At 34.0% G+C, this 18090-nt stretch overlaps 1 protein-coding gene and 1 long non-coding RNA gene across 4 annotated transcripts in view; one reads left to right on the top strand and one right to left on the bottom strand.

Moving 5' to 3' along the window:
- LOC135208413 (E3 ubiquitin-protein ligase TRIM22-like) overlaps positions 1-18090 on the bottom strand; it is a 217032-nt gene that overhangs the window by 151778 nt on the left and 47164 nt on the right. The gene's annotated exons all lie outside the window — the stretch shown is intronic.
- LOC135208414 (uncharacterized) lies at positions 2754-4025 on the top strand. Its single transcript, XR_010313159.1, has 3 exons — positions 2754-2893; positions 3105-3246; positions 3815-4025. It is a non-coding gene; the product is annotated as an uncharacterized LOC135208414 (long non-coding RNA).

Genomic DNA, 18090 nt, shown 5'->3' with positions numbered 1-18090 from the left:
GAGATGATGGTTTGGGGTTGTACTGTATTTGAAATTATATTTAGATTTTTTTAGTATGACAATTTAAGGTATAATGTTTGTTTTCATCTATCAAATTAAGCAGTAAAAATATAAAATAGATATATATATATATATATATATATATATATATATATTCCTTATAATGTAAGTTTTGTAATGCAATTAATAACTTTTGGTAATATGATTAATTCACCTCAGATCCTGTGTATCCATGTTATGAATGTATGTTTTTGTGGTTCAGATTCCCACATTTAAAGATAACACATATTAAGTGGTGTAACTTTTTATTTTGCAACATGCGTAAGACAGAGAAAAAGAGTAAGCGCTTATATGTAAGCCTCTGGAGAGGGTTGTTTTTCACATCTTGAGAATACCTTTGCTAAGCTTTTTTTTTTTTTTTCTTTTTTTTTTTTTTATCATCCTAAAGCAGCTTCTATAACGAAACAAGGGGGCCTTGTTCATTCCTACACATCTCGAGAAGGCCTGAGCCAGCTGATTTCTTTATTTTGCGCAAACATACGTAGGGACCTCCCAGGCAGCATCGAGTCCTTCGAGAACCTTCCCTACAATGATGTTATTCATGTTTAACATCGAGAGATGATGTAATATGTTTTCGTCTTGAACTAGATGCTTATGGGGATAGAGAACGATTCATTCGATTCTGAGACCTAGCCGCTGGCGTGAGGGATAGTACCTCTCTCTCTCGCTCGCTCGCTCACTCAAGATTACTGTAACGTAATTCACGTTTTATATATAGGTGGTCACTCATTAATATATAACTCTTATATATGTGTTGTCTGAGGAATCTGAGCTACTGTTATTAGTATTATTTTTGTGAAGGCACCCACAAAAATATTGAAGAGGTTGAAATTGTAACAGGACTTGAGGAGTTGCAACTGGGCATACAGGTATTTTTCAAATGTTTTGAAGTGCACTTCGAGGTTTATTTTACAGTATTTAGATAAAATTATCATTTTCAATACATTTTTCTTCTGCTTTGTTCTTTTGATATGTCCATTTTATATGCTTAATGTTTGTACTGTCAATGCTTTAATTGTTTGCATATTATGCATTATGTTTTTTAGCATTGTCTTTATTTTGTTTAATTAGTTTTAATAATATTCTATTGGGTAGTTGTTTGAATTTAACACTTGCATATTAATTTGTATTTAATTAAATTTCATTTCAAATTTAATTGTTGCTTTATAATTTAATTAATTTAATTTTCTTGATAAACTTTTTTAAAAATTTGCTTAATAATTAATTCAAGAATTTAATTAAACTCTTGTTTTCAAGTAATAACAATTTCCCTGAGATTGTGAATTTCACTTATAAATTTGAATTTAGAAATAAATGTTTTGATTTAAAATTTTTTGAAGAGTTTTCGTTTACTTCCACCAGTATATAACAATATAGTATTAAATTTTTATTTTGTTTAGGTAGAAATATAGAGTGGTAATTGTGCCGTTTCCCTCAAATGAATCAGAATCAGGGCAATACTTAGATTTGAAATTGCAGAAGGAGTGATGCCCTTTAATTAAGATTACCTCACATCCATTTTAATGAACTAAGACTGATTGTTTTCTTGACTGTTCAGTTCTATAAGGGATCACTGTTACCTTTAGAGTATTCAATCGTTTAGTATTTGTGATGAAGGGTCAGGTGTCTGGCTGTAGTGAGGTAAGCAATAACCAAGTACTTAATCAAACTGTGCCCCCAAGTACAAAGGGTGCCCTAGACCAGGAATAATAAAAGGGTCTCTTGCACTAAAAAGTACAAAAAGTGTAGTAACCAAGATACTGGCAATATGGGTTTAACAAATATTAATGGTGTCCAGACACAGATCTTTGGCTACTTCCCCCAAGTATATATATATATATATATATATATATATATATATATATATATATATATATATATATATATATATATGCATGACATATAAACAATGAAATTCTTATTTTGTTTATAAACTAAATTTTTCTAGGGAAATATACCACTTTCACACACGCATACATCAAGCACACATCATTTTTCTACACCTGCTAGATCTATGAACCACACCGAAAAAAAAGTAGAAATAAACAGTTTACTTGAGATATCGAAAAAAAAGAAACAGTTTAGTTTAGAGATTTATATGTAGTAACACTATATTATTTTCCCTTCATCTCAAGTTAGTTCCTATTGTTGCAGGAAATGGAGAATGGTGATACTTGTCAGCTGTGCTATGAAGTTTACGATGAAGAAACAAGGAGACCTCGTGTGCTTCCCTGTGGCCATAGTTACTGCACTGATTGCATAACTAATCTAATTGTGAATGGTAGACATTCATGCCCAGAGTGCAATAAAAACTTTGTAGCTTCAGATTCATCACAAATTCCAGTAAATTATGGGATGGAAAGGTTTATTTCTGCTCTGAAAGAAAAGCAATTAGTCACCGTTTGTAAGCTGCAGTCACTGAACAAAATTAGAACAATGCAAGACATAATCGATTCTCATAAATCAAGTGCCCATAATCTACTACTTTCTTCCGAAGCTTTGGAGAAGCAGTTGCAGAGATATAGATTTTCTACAGAAAAGCATAACATCACACAAAGAATTGGTTGTAAAGTTGCACAGTGAGATCAGCTGGCATGAATCTATTGTAAAACAGATGACAGAAGAGCAAGAGAAGACAAAGGAAGCACAGAAGCAAGTGATAATTTATAGCAAAAACATGAGAGCTAATTTACCCGAACTAGATTGTGCAGACAGTAATGAAGCTGTTTCCATTGCCGTGGCCAAAGTAACTGAAACTTTTGGTGAACTTGCCAATTGTCTAAGCAATTGTCAGGCAAAGCTTCCTAACCCTACAATTGCGCTTTCACAGAAGGTAATTCTTTTATTCTGCCATAAATTGACAAATTATATAAGGATTTAATATGTTCATGCCCAAAACCTGAACCTGGCAGACCGTATATTATGTAGCTAATCCATTTCAGTCACTTGAGAAAAGAATGACGAAATTTTTTATTATAGTTTATCGTATATTATTAGTATATTATTAGTGTTAATTCTGAATAATAATCTATATTAAATAACAGACGCCAATGAAGAGTGAGGCAGAGTTACATGAAGAGGACTCTAACAATGAAGAGGACCTCTATGCTTCCGTTTTTGTCCAGCAGATGTTTCACAATTTTAGAGAAGCTAACTTTATGCAATAATGGGAAATTTTTATTCACTGTAAGTATTTGAAATGAAAATTACGTACTTTTCTAAGTTCATGTTTGATGCTTTCTGTAATCTGAGACCATCGTCCATTTTTCTTTTATCTTTTTTAATAAAAGCTTTAACAAAACTTTAGGATACTCACCGTATATAGCTTTTAGTTTAGCTTAGTTGTGCATTAAATTGTCAAACGAATAATATTCATATCCTTTTAAGAGGAATTTATTAACATTGTATGGTTATATTGATTGTTTAATCATCTTCAAAGATTATGTTTTCCAATACGAATGTAAATTTCCTGGAGCTGAAGTGTGCAGTTTGATAAAGGATTTTGTACCTCAGGTATTTTGTTCTGTTAGAAAATGGCTCTCAATATCTGAGAAAAAACAATAAATCGGAAGTGTTTTTATAACATTTATTTATTAACTGTACCAATTTAGAAAGCTTGGTGGTGTTTAGATAGTACTGACGATGATCCCAAACGTAGATTGTGTACATACTGAACTTACTAGAGCTTATATTGTATTCTCCAAAGAATTTCATAATAGGTTACCTATTGACACGCCATGTAATATTTTCGTAGGTGGATCAACTCAAGTCTGACCCGGATACCTGGAGGGAAAGAATAAAATCCGGCAGAGTTTTTGCGGTATCTTCTGTTGATGGGCGTAACAGATCTGCATCTCTCTCGATGAAGGATGGACAAGTGTACCTTCACTGCTTGAAAGATGAAGAAGCTCCACTGGTTAGCTGCCAAATTGAGGTACAATGCGTTCTTTTTTTTCATTTTTGCAGACTCTCTCTCTCTCTCTCTCTCTCTCTCTCTCTCTCTCTCTCTCTCTCTCTCTCTCTCTCTCTCTCTCAGGTTTAATTTCTATATTGTCATTTGACCGCAAACTGCAAATGTATTGCCTTTAAAGGCATACACATATATAACGAGAGAGACTATAATGAGTATAGCGGGATTAACAAACGACTGATAATTGAACGGAATTTACAGGAATATTTGATAACTGGCGAGAGAAACGCGAGAGGCGATAAGAACAAGTGTTACTCATTAAATAAGAAAAAAAGTGTTACTCATTAAACATATTATTCAGTATGCATTAAGGAAAGGTTAATAGGCACCTAACCAATAGACCCCATATAAACCGTTCGTACGAAGGAACGGGATCGGACAAGGACAAGAGATTCTATAGGGGTGGGTGTTAAGATTGTAGCGGTGCGAACTTGGCCTCGATAGCGATTTGCGGACTTAGAAAGTTCTCCACAAGTGACAGTGACTCTAGAAGTATTAACACAAGTCCAAATATCTACTTATAAGTAAAAGTGCTTTAGAGAATAGACTCGGTTCTATCACCGCAAGCATAAAATCTTAAGTGCTTTGAAATAGACTCGGTTCAATCACAAGCGTTTTAAGTCACGATTGCCTTTTTAAAACCCTTTTAAGATCAATCCTAAAACCATTCTCGGTCGACTAACCCCAAGTTGAGGTGGAAAATTTTATAACATTTAAGGAAATAATAAATGTATTTTAGGGAAACATGAGTTTATTTGTCACCTGCCTCTGAAATAAATTTGGTGGTTGACACAAATACTGTGTAAGAGAGTGAGGAGATATCTTCATTTACGTAAGTAAGTGATGCAAGCAAATTGTTCCTGTTGAAGAGAAAAAGTAACGCTACCAAACCTCCTAAGACAGAAGAATACTCATCCTCACAACACATATGCATAAAGGCTCAACTTGTAGCAGTGTGTGGAATTTAAAAATTCTCATCTAGTGTCTTTCGTCGATTACGAAAAGGCATCGGACAGTATGCACATACCAGTGTTTCATAACAAAACCTATCAGAAGGGCAAACCTTAAAGGTGAAATATTTCTTTTAGAATACCACTTAACACTACAAATCCACTTCCAAGGACCTTATCAATAGTAGCGTTGCATTTACTTCGTTTATGGAATATTTTAAGGAAATTTTCACTTTGTAAAGCTGTTTGGAATATTCCATGAACGCAATAGGTGCAATTCTAATGTTCATGAGGTCAAGTCAATTTGCAGGGAATAGCAGGATGCTAAAAGAAATATAATTTCGCCCTTGTGGTTTCCTTTCTCATAGATTTTGTTGTAAAAAAAATGGTCGCAGGTGGAAGAGACTGTTTTTATTGGAGCTGAAATTGAAAAAATGAGCACACCTAAAATATTCAGATGTTGTCTTTATAATCACCAAAACTCAACAAGATTTACAAAGCCTGCTTAGTAGAATCCGTCAGATATATTAAGAGATGAGACTGGGAATAAATTCCTGAAAAATCAAAGTAATGAGGGATGGAATAACACGCAGAGTAGAATGGGTTAATCGTGGTGGAACTTACAAGTATCTGCGAACAATGATACCTAGTGCAGGTTCTCTTTATCTGGAATCTACTGAAAAACTAAAAAAGGCAAATCAAAAGGAAAATAAAAACAGTGGGTACATATAATGCGATTTGGAAATAATAGGCTGATATGGCGTATGAAGTCTAATATGAACTGCATCGATATATATCAGTGAAACACTTTATAATTATAGAGATTTTGTCCATGTGTTAATAAAGAGTTAAGGAAGACTATTAGGAGACAGTTGGCAGGATAGAGTTAGAAACTATACCTATGAAAATATACAGGAGTTCCACAAGTACATTAAGTAACGATGAAAAAAGATGTAAATGTCTCGGGAATGTTTCGTTTCAGGACCCTATTAATCATACAACGTACAATACTGTGTCGGACTTGAGTCTTTGTCGAGAAACCACGTGAAAATTTCACCATTTTTCTGTAAAGTTACATCATGTTAGAAGCTTCTAGAAGTTTATAGATTCTTTTGTTATTTAACTATTTAATATTACTGATAAATTAACTTTTATATCTCTCGATTTGTCAAAATAGAATTTGTTGCCTCGTACTTTAAATATGAAATGGAACGATTTGTGTCATCACTCACGGATATGACGACATTTATTTCATTCCAGAAAATTCTATAATCATATCTTTTATTTTGAGAGACTTGTATTTTCTTAAATCATGTAATAATAAATATTATTTGGGATTGTAATCCCACTTTCTTTCTATTTATTGTTTTGAAAGAAAATTTTCAAGATAATAGCCGTGTCTTTTTCCTAAAAGTTTTTGCCCAGCCATTTTAGACGAGGTTCATTCTCAAGTTTCCACGCTACGAGAGCAATTTAGTTCATTCGGATATCAGAGACAAATCGGTTTTTGGGAGCCTCTCTCTCTCTCTCTCTCTCTCTCTCTCTCTCTCTCTCTCTCTCTCTCTCTCTCTCTCTCTCTCCATGAGAGAATGGTGGTTTCACATTAATATAGATTTTATACCTAGTGGTTTTCATTCAAAAATTTTAGATTTGCTATTTCTTATATTTATTTAATATTGCTTAGTGTTTATTTGTGAAATCTAAAAAGATGTTGTAAAAGTGTGTAACAGTGTGTAAGTGTTTATTGGTGATTTCGAAAAACCCCTATAAACTTGGTATGCCGATGCATTAAACTTAAACATAAAAAGTACTTTAAATACTGAAGTACTTAAGTTATTCCGGGAGAACTTTTTGCCATTTTTTTTTTTGCATTTACCCATTTTTCTTATTTAAAATGTGTTATATATATATATATATAATATATATATATATATATATATATATATATATATATTCTGTGTGATTAATGCTTTCTTAGTGTTTTTGCAATTTTGGTATTTTCCACGTTTTTCTGTGTTTACATTTACATTTTTTGTTTTTATTAAATTAAGTGTTTTGATTAGTTAATCATTACAAATTTAATTGAGTTTAATGCTTGTGAATTACTTTGCATTTACTTAGAATTCTTTTCAAGTTTTTTATTGTCGTTTAAGACGTTGATTAATTTTCAAAGTTTAATTGTTACTTAAACTTGCCATTTTATTGGATAATTTAATTTCTTTATTTAAGTTTACTAATAATTAATTTAAGAAACTAATTTAAGAATTAATTAAACTTTGTGCTGTTTTCAAGTACATAATAGTATATTTCCCTGAGATTGTGAATGTCACTTATAAGGTTTGAGTTTAATAATAAATTTTTTAATTAAAATTTTTATGAGCATTTTCATATTTTACACCAGTGTATTTAATTTTGTTTAAATAGAAATATAGAGTGGTAATTGAGCTGCTTTATTTCAGTTTAATTGAAGTGATATAGAACCAGGGAAATACTTAAACTTTTAAAGTTGTTGTTGGAGTGATGCCCTTTAATAAATTTAATTACAATATAAGGTTACCATCGCAATTGTTTTAGGAGCTTAGTCTGATTTATAAGTTTTTAAGGGATCACTGTTGTCCTTAGAGTATTCATTTGTATTTTATCTGTGATGAAGGTTCTAGTGTCTGGCTGTTGCAAGGTATCTATTTTATGATTGGAAAGTGTAATAATCGAGATACTTGGCACTTCATCACAATATATATATATATATATATATATATATATATATATATATATCTATATATATATATATATATATGTGTGTGTGTGTGGTGTGTGTGTGTCTGTGTGTCTGTGGTCTGTCTGTCTGTGTGTATTTCCCATGTTTTATCTTCTACAAATCTACACTGGGCTCTAGTCTTCCATCTTACTGCTCCTATTCCATTAGATCTGCTTCTCCTAATTCTTCTGTTACTCACAAGAGCCCAGCTAATAGTATTATTTATTCTGTGATTATACATACGTATAAATAATCATTAAGTTACAAATATTGGATACTATTATTGGATACTAAGTTACAAGTGTTTAATTTCCAGTTCACGCTACTTTGGGAATATCCGCGACGGGGAATTATCCCCTGGAGAGAGAGAGAGAGAGAGAGAGAGAGAGAGAGAGAGAGAGAGAGAGAGAGAGAGAGATTGCAATTGCAATTATTAATTTGCTTGCAACAGTCAAATACCTCATTGACAGATTTTGCTCTAAATTGTTTGAATAATACCGAGAGAGAGAGAGAGAGAGAGAGAGAGAGAGAGAGAGAGAGAGAGAGAGAGAGAGAGAGAGAGAGTGTTTGGTTGGTGGAGTGGAGGTGTCTGTGCGATGTTGAAAGTGTTGGTGTGAGAGGTGGTGACGTTGCCAAACTACCAGATAATTAATTTCAGCCCTCTATTGAACCGAATATATAATGAAATACGTCACCATAACCTCACAAAACCATCGCTCTAGCGAAATAAAAAGGTAAAAACGAACGAATTAATGAGAATATTTGCATTTGAACGAATTAAAAAAAGTTAATACACTACGTCTTTAACGTTGGGCTTAGCCAGCAGCTACTACACAAACCAAGATGGGAAGTCGTTTTCGGCCGCGGTCACTATAGAATGCGAATCTCTACTTATAGAAATTATACCAATATAGGCTTTCAGTGTTGATTTCATCGAGGTAATTAACAATTATCATAAATTATGTCGCAAATTGTTCGATGACAGACTACCGGTTCTTGCCAGATGGAGGGAGGCTTGATAGCCATACCTGAAGGGAGAGGATCCAGCCCATACACAAGGACAGCTCTTATGGAAACACCAACGAATTTCGATGATTTTATTACAAAAATAAAGAATCTGACCTCATATATACAGATTTACAGGGTGACATAAGAACTGTTGGGTCGGATGACCTTTACTATACAGCAAAGTCATAGAGCCCACGAAACCACGAAAATCTAAGAAAATCTCACAAAAGGCACAAAATTTCTTCTTAATACTTACTGCACAAACGTTGTCTGAAATCACAATGGCATTAAAAATCACAATCGAGCCAACGATGGCAATGATACAAAGAGATTACTTCCACAACTTATATATGGTCACCCGAAGTCACTCACAGCTCTCTCGTGGAAAACGGAATTCACGGTATATCTGGGTTGCCCCTCTGCTCTAGTTTTTTTACATGGAATTGCTGGATGAATGGAGGGCGATTTAGGCATGCGGGGCCTTTTTATACCCGTACGGGCTATCAATTTCGACTGAATTTAGCCTTATGGAAAGGACTTATCATTTTCTCATATGTTGAAATTTATATAACATAATTGATATATGTGTATTACACGGGGAGCTAGAGGGATGAAGTAATAAAAGCACAAAATGAACCAAGAACCATCTCGTTCTTGCCGCCAAATGATGACTACGTGGCGCTTTGCCTACCAGCGAGGGTGGGAATAGGTACAAGGAAAGGTGGGATTACATCATGAAAAAACATTGCACTTATTTTTTCAAGACATCTTCCACCCTCCCAAAAAAAAAGAAAAAAAAGAAGAGGCGAAAGGCAGGCAACAAGACAAACTGGCAGGGCAAGCGAGCATGGTCTTGAGGGTTTGAGGCCTAGAGGCGTACACAGCGCTACGATACGCATCTAGCTCTAGACAACAGACAGTTACAATTTTGGGTGATATACACGACACATATCGATTGCATGAAATATCAATACGTAAGGCAATCAACATCGAGGCAATGTACAAAATGTCAGTAATGCAATGCAAAAATTGTAATAAAATGGGCAAAATGCAATTCAACTAAATTTAAGCAATGGTAAAGCATGATAGAAAGCAGCATAGCAACATCAAATAGCAATGCAATAAGCAAGACAGGCCACATCATGGCAGTAGCAATGATCATACGAAAAGGCAATACAAGCATAAGCAATATCATATTAACAGCAATGCATTACAAAGGCATTCAGATCAATATCAAGAGCAATCAAGCAATGGCAATAACACATAGAAATCATAATTCAGTCAATGTTAATGCAACAAGGCTATGCATAAATGTATTCAAAATTCCTCTCAAGGAACTAGCAATGGACTCAATGCTCGTTACAGAGCACACTACTTCAGTACCAACATCAATGGCAGCAATCAGGGTAAACACAGTGATTCAATTGTTTAAACCGTTTGTGCAGTCATCATAAAAGGATGGAATAAATGTTACGAAACCAACCGGTTAAGGTAAGAATAGCAACAAAGGGATTGCATGCATATAGTGATTGTTACGATTGAATAATGTCCAAGTATTCCACTCGTCACTCAGTCATGTGGTTGCTTAGCAATAGCCATAAGTTGCCCAACGTTAGATGCATGTCTTCATTAGGAACCATGGGCGGTAGCAAACGAGCTACATCTCCACAGGGTGCGATGGGGTGAGGGCTTCATCCTCACGCATGTCCCTGGTGTGGTTGTTAACGACAGCCTCGGCTCCATAATGAGGGTTCGAAGCTGTTCTTCTCTGAAGATGTTACGGCACTGGGTGGTAGCCAACGTCCTTTTGACTACCCCAAATCAACCTCTCAAGGAATCCCCCTTTTCAGGGAGACCTGGGAGTCTGGAAGATCCACCTTATTCCTGTCCTATACATGAACTGTCTCGTGACGTCCTCATCATAGATCTCCTGCAGAAAGGTACTTGCTGCACGGAAGGTCATGGCGTTGTCACTGTAGATAGTCGTGGGAGCACCAAGGGTGGCTGCAAACCTGCAGAGGCAAAACGAAGGTATCCACGTCCAGACCACTGCAGTAGTCTAGGTACACTGCACGGCTGGCCAAACAAGTGATAATCAGAATATGCCCCACTCCACCTTCTACTTGGATAGGTCTCATGTGGTCTACATCGACCTTGTCAAAGGGGCGTATCATCAGTGCTCGGTCAGTCAGGAGGGGTGGATAATTTGACACTTAAAGTTGTGTGATCTAATTGATTAGCTCAAGAGTTCAGATTACACGGACCAGAATCTGGCATTTTGATTTTCTTTCATTCTTTATTTTTTTTTAAATCTCCAGCTGAATCCTCATACAGACTGTAAACCCCAGTGGGCTGTAAAGGGAAATCAGCTTGCAGAGAGAGAGGCAAGTTAAAGAAAAAGATGATAATAAATAAATAAATATGAGAATAGAAAATAAAATGAATACACCTGAATTCAGGAGATGTCAGTAGAAAGCAGGACGTGATTTCCTCTTTGCTGAAACATTTGGAGATCAAAAGATTCCATAGCTGCAATAGGTAAACTAGTCCACATTTTAGTTGTAGCCAAGATAAAAAAAATTCTAGCAAACTGAGTAGTGTTAAACCTGATAATAGAAAACGACACTCTGTAGCAGCGGTTTGCTCAGTGTTGCAAGCAGAGACAGCTAGGTCAGGAAAGACGAGTGTAGAGGATTTTGTTACAGTATTTTTTTTATGCAACAAACATAATTTTAACTCGCTTTACGCCTTTGCCACAAGTCAACAGTAAGAGTTGGCAAAATAAACTTGTTTGATGACATAGCTCTATCCTAGAGAGTGAGATGAAAGGCAGCACCCGAAGACCACACTGGAGAACAGTATTCCAAACATGGAAGAAAAAGAATTAAAACGCTTAAATGTATTATGAAAGCTTTATCATGAAACATTCGAAAACATTTCCGCTAGATACCATGTATGGGCTTCTTAAATTTTATATAAAAATTTACACCTGAAGTCTTGTAATATTTCAATGTAAAGCAGGATACAAAGGCAAGAGAAAGGTTGAAGCTTCATGCCCCAAACCCTACTCGACTGGTGATTAGGTACCAGATCTATTCAAGAATTCTGTGACTGAAGGCTGAAGGAGCAGAGAAGAAACAGCCCGAAAATTAGCGTCATTGGCTCATGCAATAATTATTCTATTACCTTCAATAACTACACACACATATTTATAGGCACAAATAACTAGTTCTTCATGCATACTATCTTCCATTATATATCCTTGCATGAATAAACTTCGTTTCTTAAAGGTAAACTTTTTGTATCTGTGTAGGGCAAGAAGCAATAAATAGTAGCGCTGTTTACTGTTACTATAGCAGGACGCACAGATATTAGTCTTTAAAGTTGCTTGTCAAATGTTTCGGTGAATTTAGTGTTGAAGACCTTATAGTCATTGGATAGGAAATTTGGTTTAAAGACCTGCGAAAGTTGGCTTCTGTTTGTCTATAAATCTGACGTGAACACGATATCTTCATGGTTTGAAGGACACACGTCATTCATCTAACCATCTAACCTCATACTACTTTAAGAAGGGCAACTCTATCCTTTTGTTTATGAACCTTTTCATGAAATTTGAAGTATACATTATATATAGTATATATATATATATATATATATAATATATATATATATATAATATATATATATATATATATATATATATATATATATATATATAATATATATATATATATATATATATATATATATATATATATTTAAAAATAAATTTTAAACCCGATTTATCAAATTGTACGGCTGTGCTCAAAACTCATGCTACACGACGGCATAGGATTTCGTTCAAATTATTAACTGGCATTATTTATCTGTTATTTCAATGAAAAAACACGATTATTGCATGCAATAAGGCTATACAGTTTTATAAGAGTAAATTATGTCATATAGTTCGAAACTGTAAGAAAAAGTCACGTGTAGCCAAATTTCAGACAAGATATTTACGAAACATTTTAAAAACTTTCCTTTACACATCACTGATGCTTTTGACTAAAACGAAGTTGTCATCAAACCTCAGTTCAAATGTTGAATAAAAAAAATTGTCATAACATTAATATTGTTTCCAAAGTAAGCATAACATTTGAAATAGTCCTATTTGATTGCTTTTACACCTCAACGCTAAGAAAATGCAAATAAGTATATACAAAAGTCGAATGCGCCCACTGATATCAACCTGCGAGGGGAGTGTGTGTCTGTGACGTTAGTGTCGGTGCAAAAACAGCCTGGTGTAAGTCTACAATGAGTAGCGACAATGAAATGATCTTAAAAGCATTTATTTTATGTATGTTAGAGGAACATTTTGATTTTCATTTAAAATTATTTGTTATATTTCTTAAATACTTAAAAAAGGATGGCAAATCTTTAGGGTCTGGATACACGAGCGCTAAAAACGTCGAGTTACTGATGCCATCTGACACTGTCTTTTACAAAGTAAGGTATCTTCCCATGCTTTTCAATGGAAGACCACTAATTCGGAGTACAGGAGCGTGACTAGCGTTACGTTAGGACACGCTACGTTGGTGTCAGGAATTTCTAACGTCGGTGCCAACGTTAATAGCTCGCTACTAAGGCCTTGCCTGTGACTTCACGAGACGCTGATGGCGCCCAGCTGTTGGGACGGCACTAAATAGGCTAGACCACCTCTGGGCTCCTCTACATGAGGGAACACTCAACCCACCCTGAAATCCTGGATATATATATATATACTATATATATATATATATATATATTTATATATATATATATTTATTTATATATATATATATATATATATATATTATATATATATAATATATATATATATATATATTGTGACAGAGTGCCAAGTATCTGGTTACTACACTTACCATTCATTAATTGTTACCTCACAACAGCCAAACACCTGAACCCTCATCACAGGTACTAAATGACTCAATACTCTTCTTCTCTTTCTCTTCTTTCTTATTTTTCCGTCTATTCTTTCTCTTTCAGCTTGCATTCTCTCTCTTTCAGTTTGCATTTTCAGCTTAATCAAATTCTCTTCTGCTTCAATGCGTCTAAGCTCTAACTCTGGATCACTTTTCTCTTTCTTTTCTGCTTGCTTATTCATAAGATCAGCACTTGCTACATCCTTGCTACATTCAACAACTCTTGAGCCAATTCTAACTCATCTTCATCAGTTATTCTACCAGAGTCTATCAGTGATTCCATAGCAATACATCTTATTTTACCATACTAGTAGACACATAACCACCACATGCCACTGCTAAAGCGCTCCACTGTGCTTTAGTCAGAGTGGTTTCAGATAAAACTTGGATGGAAGGGGCTGCTAAAAATTCCTGAACCTTGAACTGAGCCATTTTCCTCTAAGTTATCAACTTACAATTCAATACAATAAATGGAAAACAAAAACTATATGGTCACTCTCCTAACAAAATATATCCCTAACACCACCAGTATATACTAGAGTGATAAAGAAATCTGTTTTCCTGGGTCTGTGGGCACCATTAATATTTGTGACAAAGTGCCAAGTATCTGGTTACTACACTTACCATTCATTAATTGTTACCTCACAACAGCCAGACACCTAAACCCTCATCACAGGGTAATAAACGACTGAATACTCTAAAGGCAACAGTGATCCCTTAACAACTTGCCAGTATTGCAGAAAATCAGACTAAGTTCCTCAAAACAGGTGTGAGGTAATCTTTCAAGTAATTAAATTAATCAAAGGTCATCACTCCATCAACAACTTTAAAAGTTTAAATAGTTCCCTGATTTCAGAAGTCTAAGTACTTCCCTGGTTCTAAGTCACTTGAAGTTAATTGAAGGAAAACAGATAAATTACCACTCTATGTTTCTACCTAACATCATTATAATCAAATTAAATGCATGTATACTGGTGAGAAATGAAATACTTATAAAAATTTTAAATACAAAAATTTATTATCCAACTCAAAATTTCTAAGTGAAATTCACAATATCAGCGAAAATTACTGTTACTTGAAAACAAAGTAAAGTTTAATTAATTCTTGAATCAATTAAGTAAAATTAAATGAAAATTAATTTATCACAAAATTCAAGAAAATTAATTCAATCAAAATTCAAAAGTGTTAGGCAATACTTAAAATTTGGAAATTAATTCACAAGTGCTAAACAACAATAAAACTTGAAAAGAATTCTAAGTGCAAATTAGTTCACAAGTGTTAAATTCAATTAAATGTGCAACGATTAAATAATGAAAATAACTAAGTTAATTAACTTGTGAATGCAAATGAAAACACAGAAAAATGTGGAAAATACCAAAATTGCAAAAAAATACTAATCACACAGAATATAAAATAAAGAGAGACACTTCAATAAGAAAATGGATAAATCCACCAAAAATAAGCACTTCAATAAGAAAATGGATAAATGCACTTCAAATGAAACAAACACAAAACACAAAAATTTGCAATGTGTAAAAATGTAAATAGTTTCACTCAAACCATTGTAACCATTATTTATTAGTTCTATAAACCATCGTAGCCAATAGTTATTAGTTTCTTACCAAACTACTGAATATTAGTTATTAGTTGCAACTTATAAAAATATAACACACTTTACCTTCTTGGTATACCAATTTTCTTTCTTTGCTGCAGCTTGTTTCACACTCACAAAAACAGGCGCCGTTACACACACAATGTTTGTTCAGATTCCACAAAACACTAAATAATACAAAATAAACTCTATGAAATATCAAATCTGAAATCTACAAGTTACTATAGCTGGTTCACTTAAGGTAGATTCATGGTTGAGCCCAATCTCTACGAGACGTTTGTTTGGCGGGCTCTGATTGGCTGGGAGCTGCCTACCTCCCGGTACCAGCCAATCAGCGGCCGCCCAACAAACGTCTCGTAAGCATACGGCTCATCCAAGAATCTACCTTAAGTTAACCAGCAATAGTGACCAATTTACGTTACGTTAATATAATCTCAAGTATGGAGAGAGAGAGAGAGAGAGAGAGAGAGAGAGAGAGAGAGAGAGAGAGATGTCCCTAAGTGCAAGCGTCCAGAGACCCAGGTTGAAAAAGGGAACTAGATTGTCAACCCTATTACCATTTGTTTCTAGAAATAGAAAAGACTCCATTTAAATGTTTTAGTCATTAGCCTCGTTTCTATTTTCATAACGATGTCTAGTTTCAAATATAATACCAAGTCCATTGAGATGATTATAATCATCATACCATATCTGAGTTAGATCTTAATAGATGGTTTTCTGAGGTTAGTGCCGTCAGTGCACCTCACACGGTGCTCTGTAGGCATTACTTATATATATGTATACTATATATGTAACATATTACGTATATGTAAGTATAATAATTTCTAGGTCGAGCGAATTGGATATCAAAGGACATTTGTAGCTTAGTGCATATATATGAATCATGATGATGTGATAAAAGTTCATAATATATATATATATCATATATATAAGATATATATATATATAATATAATAATAGTATAGTATAGTATATAGTAATTGAAACACCAGCAGGGAAGCGCCATCTACGTATCAATAAGGACGCCAAGGCCATAACCCAGAACAGCATTTTGTTCAACTTTATTGGGACTTGTTTCGAGTAGTGCTATCACTCGTTATCAACCTACAAAATTAACATGAATGACATTATAATTCTTGCAATCAAATTCACAATAATGCAGCAAAATGACGTACAAAAAATTGTAAGAGTACGTTATAAGATAGCTAATATTTAAAAAAGATTTTAAAATGGCTAAATACACTAAGTCAGTATACAAACCAGCGGGATACAGACTAAAAGCACAAAAGTGAAGTTACAGCCACATTTCTAGCCAAGGAAGGCTTTATCTATACAGAATATAAAACTTATAAAATGTCGAGGTCTGTTGCAAGCTGAGCAGAGGTTAAAACAGAAAAATCATCGATATGTAAAGGGTGACCAGTCTCCTCGCTGTGGTCTCTAATTGCACTATAACTAGGTCTTGAAAGATAATTGTCTGTACGAAATGACCTACCAGGGTGTTCAAACCATCTCATCCAAGCTGATCTGGTAGTTTTTCTAACCTAAGTGGCATCACAACCACTGCATTTATAGATCAGATTGGACTGAAGGCTTGTTGGGATAGGTCTTTAATTTTAAAGACATTTCCTAATTTGTTTTGAAAAGTTAAATATATTTTGATATTCGGCTAAGGGTAACCAATGGACAAAATAGAAATTAATTTCTTCTTTAGATCGTAACTATGAGTTCCAGTAAAAGTTAAAGGTAGATAAATAACAGGTTACTTTACGTTAGTGGTAGTTTCGGGTTGTTTGTTTTGAAGGTTGATAACGAGTGATAGTACTACTCGAAACATGTCCCAATAAAGCTGTACAAAATGCTGTTCCGGGTTTGGCCTTGGTGTCTTTTACTTATTATATATATATATATATATATATATTATATATATATATATATATACATACTACTAACATACATACATACATACATACCTACATACATACATACAATACATACATACTATATATAATATATACATACATACATACATACATACATACATACATACACACACACACACACACACATATATATATATATATATATACACACATACATACATACATATATACATACATATACACAGTGGTCCCCCCATATTGGGGGGGGGATGCGTACCTGAACACGCAAACACCAAAGTATCCCTAAAAAGACCATCCTTCATCAAATATACATAAAATATCCTATTATGGTTCATATTAATCTTTGAAGTATTATTAATACTGTTTTAAAGTAAATCTTACATTTTATGGTTATACATAAATACATACTATGTACGTACTGCATGATTTAGTTACGTATGTGAAAATAATTTCAGTCCCCCATAAGTATTCAGTCATGCACGTATTCTTTCATACTGTTACTATTTGAGACATCCATTTTCTTTTCACAAAGGAAGCAATTGTATGTGAAATCACAAATACCAAATGTCTACTTAAAGTATTATCCTACATCAAATATACCATTGAATTGGTATTACTAATATCATTTTAAAGTCATCTTAAACATTTTCCCATTAGAAATATATAAACAGCCAATAGCACAGAGAGAGAGAGAGAGAGAGAGAGAGAGAGAGAGAGAATAACTCCTTACGGTTTCAATAGATTGAAATGAGCGTCTGTAGGCAACTTTTTTCCCCTCCCATAAATGCATATATTTCTCCAGAGAAGAGAGTAAGAGAGGACTGTGCATTTATGTTTGTCTTGTCTATCAATTCTTTTGCTGAGAGC

The sequence above is a fragment of the Macrobrachium nipponense genome, chromosome 35 (assembly GCF_015104395.2).
Source record: "Macrobrachium nipponense isolate FS-2020 chromosome 35, ASM1510439v2, whole genome shotgun sequence".
Lineage (NCBI taxonomy): Eukaryota > Metazoa > Arthropoda > Malacostraca > Decapoda > Palaemonidae > Macrobrachium > Macrobrachium nipponense.
Note: the sequence above shows the minus strand (reverse complement) of the source record. Positions and strands in the feature narration are given on the sequence as shown.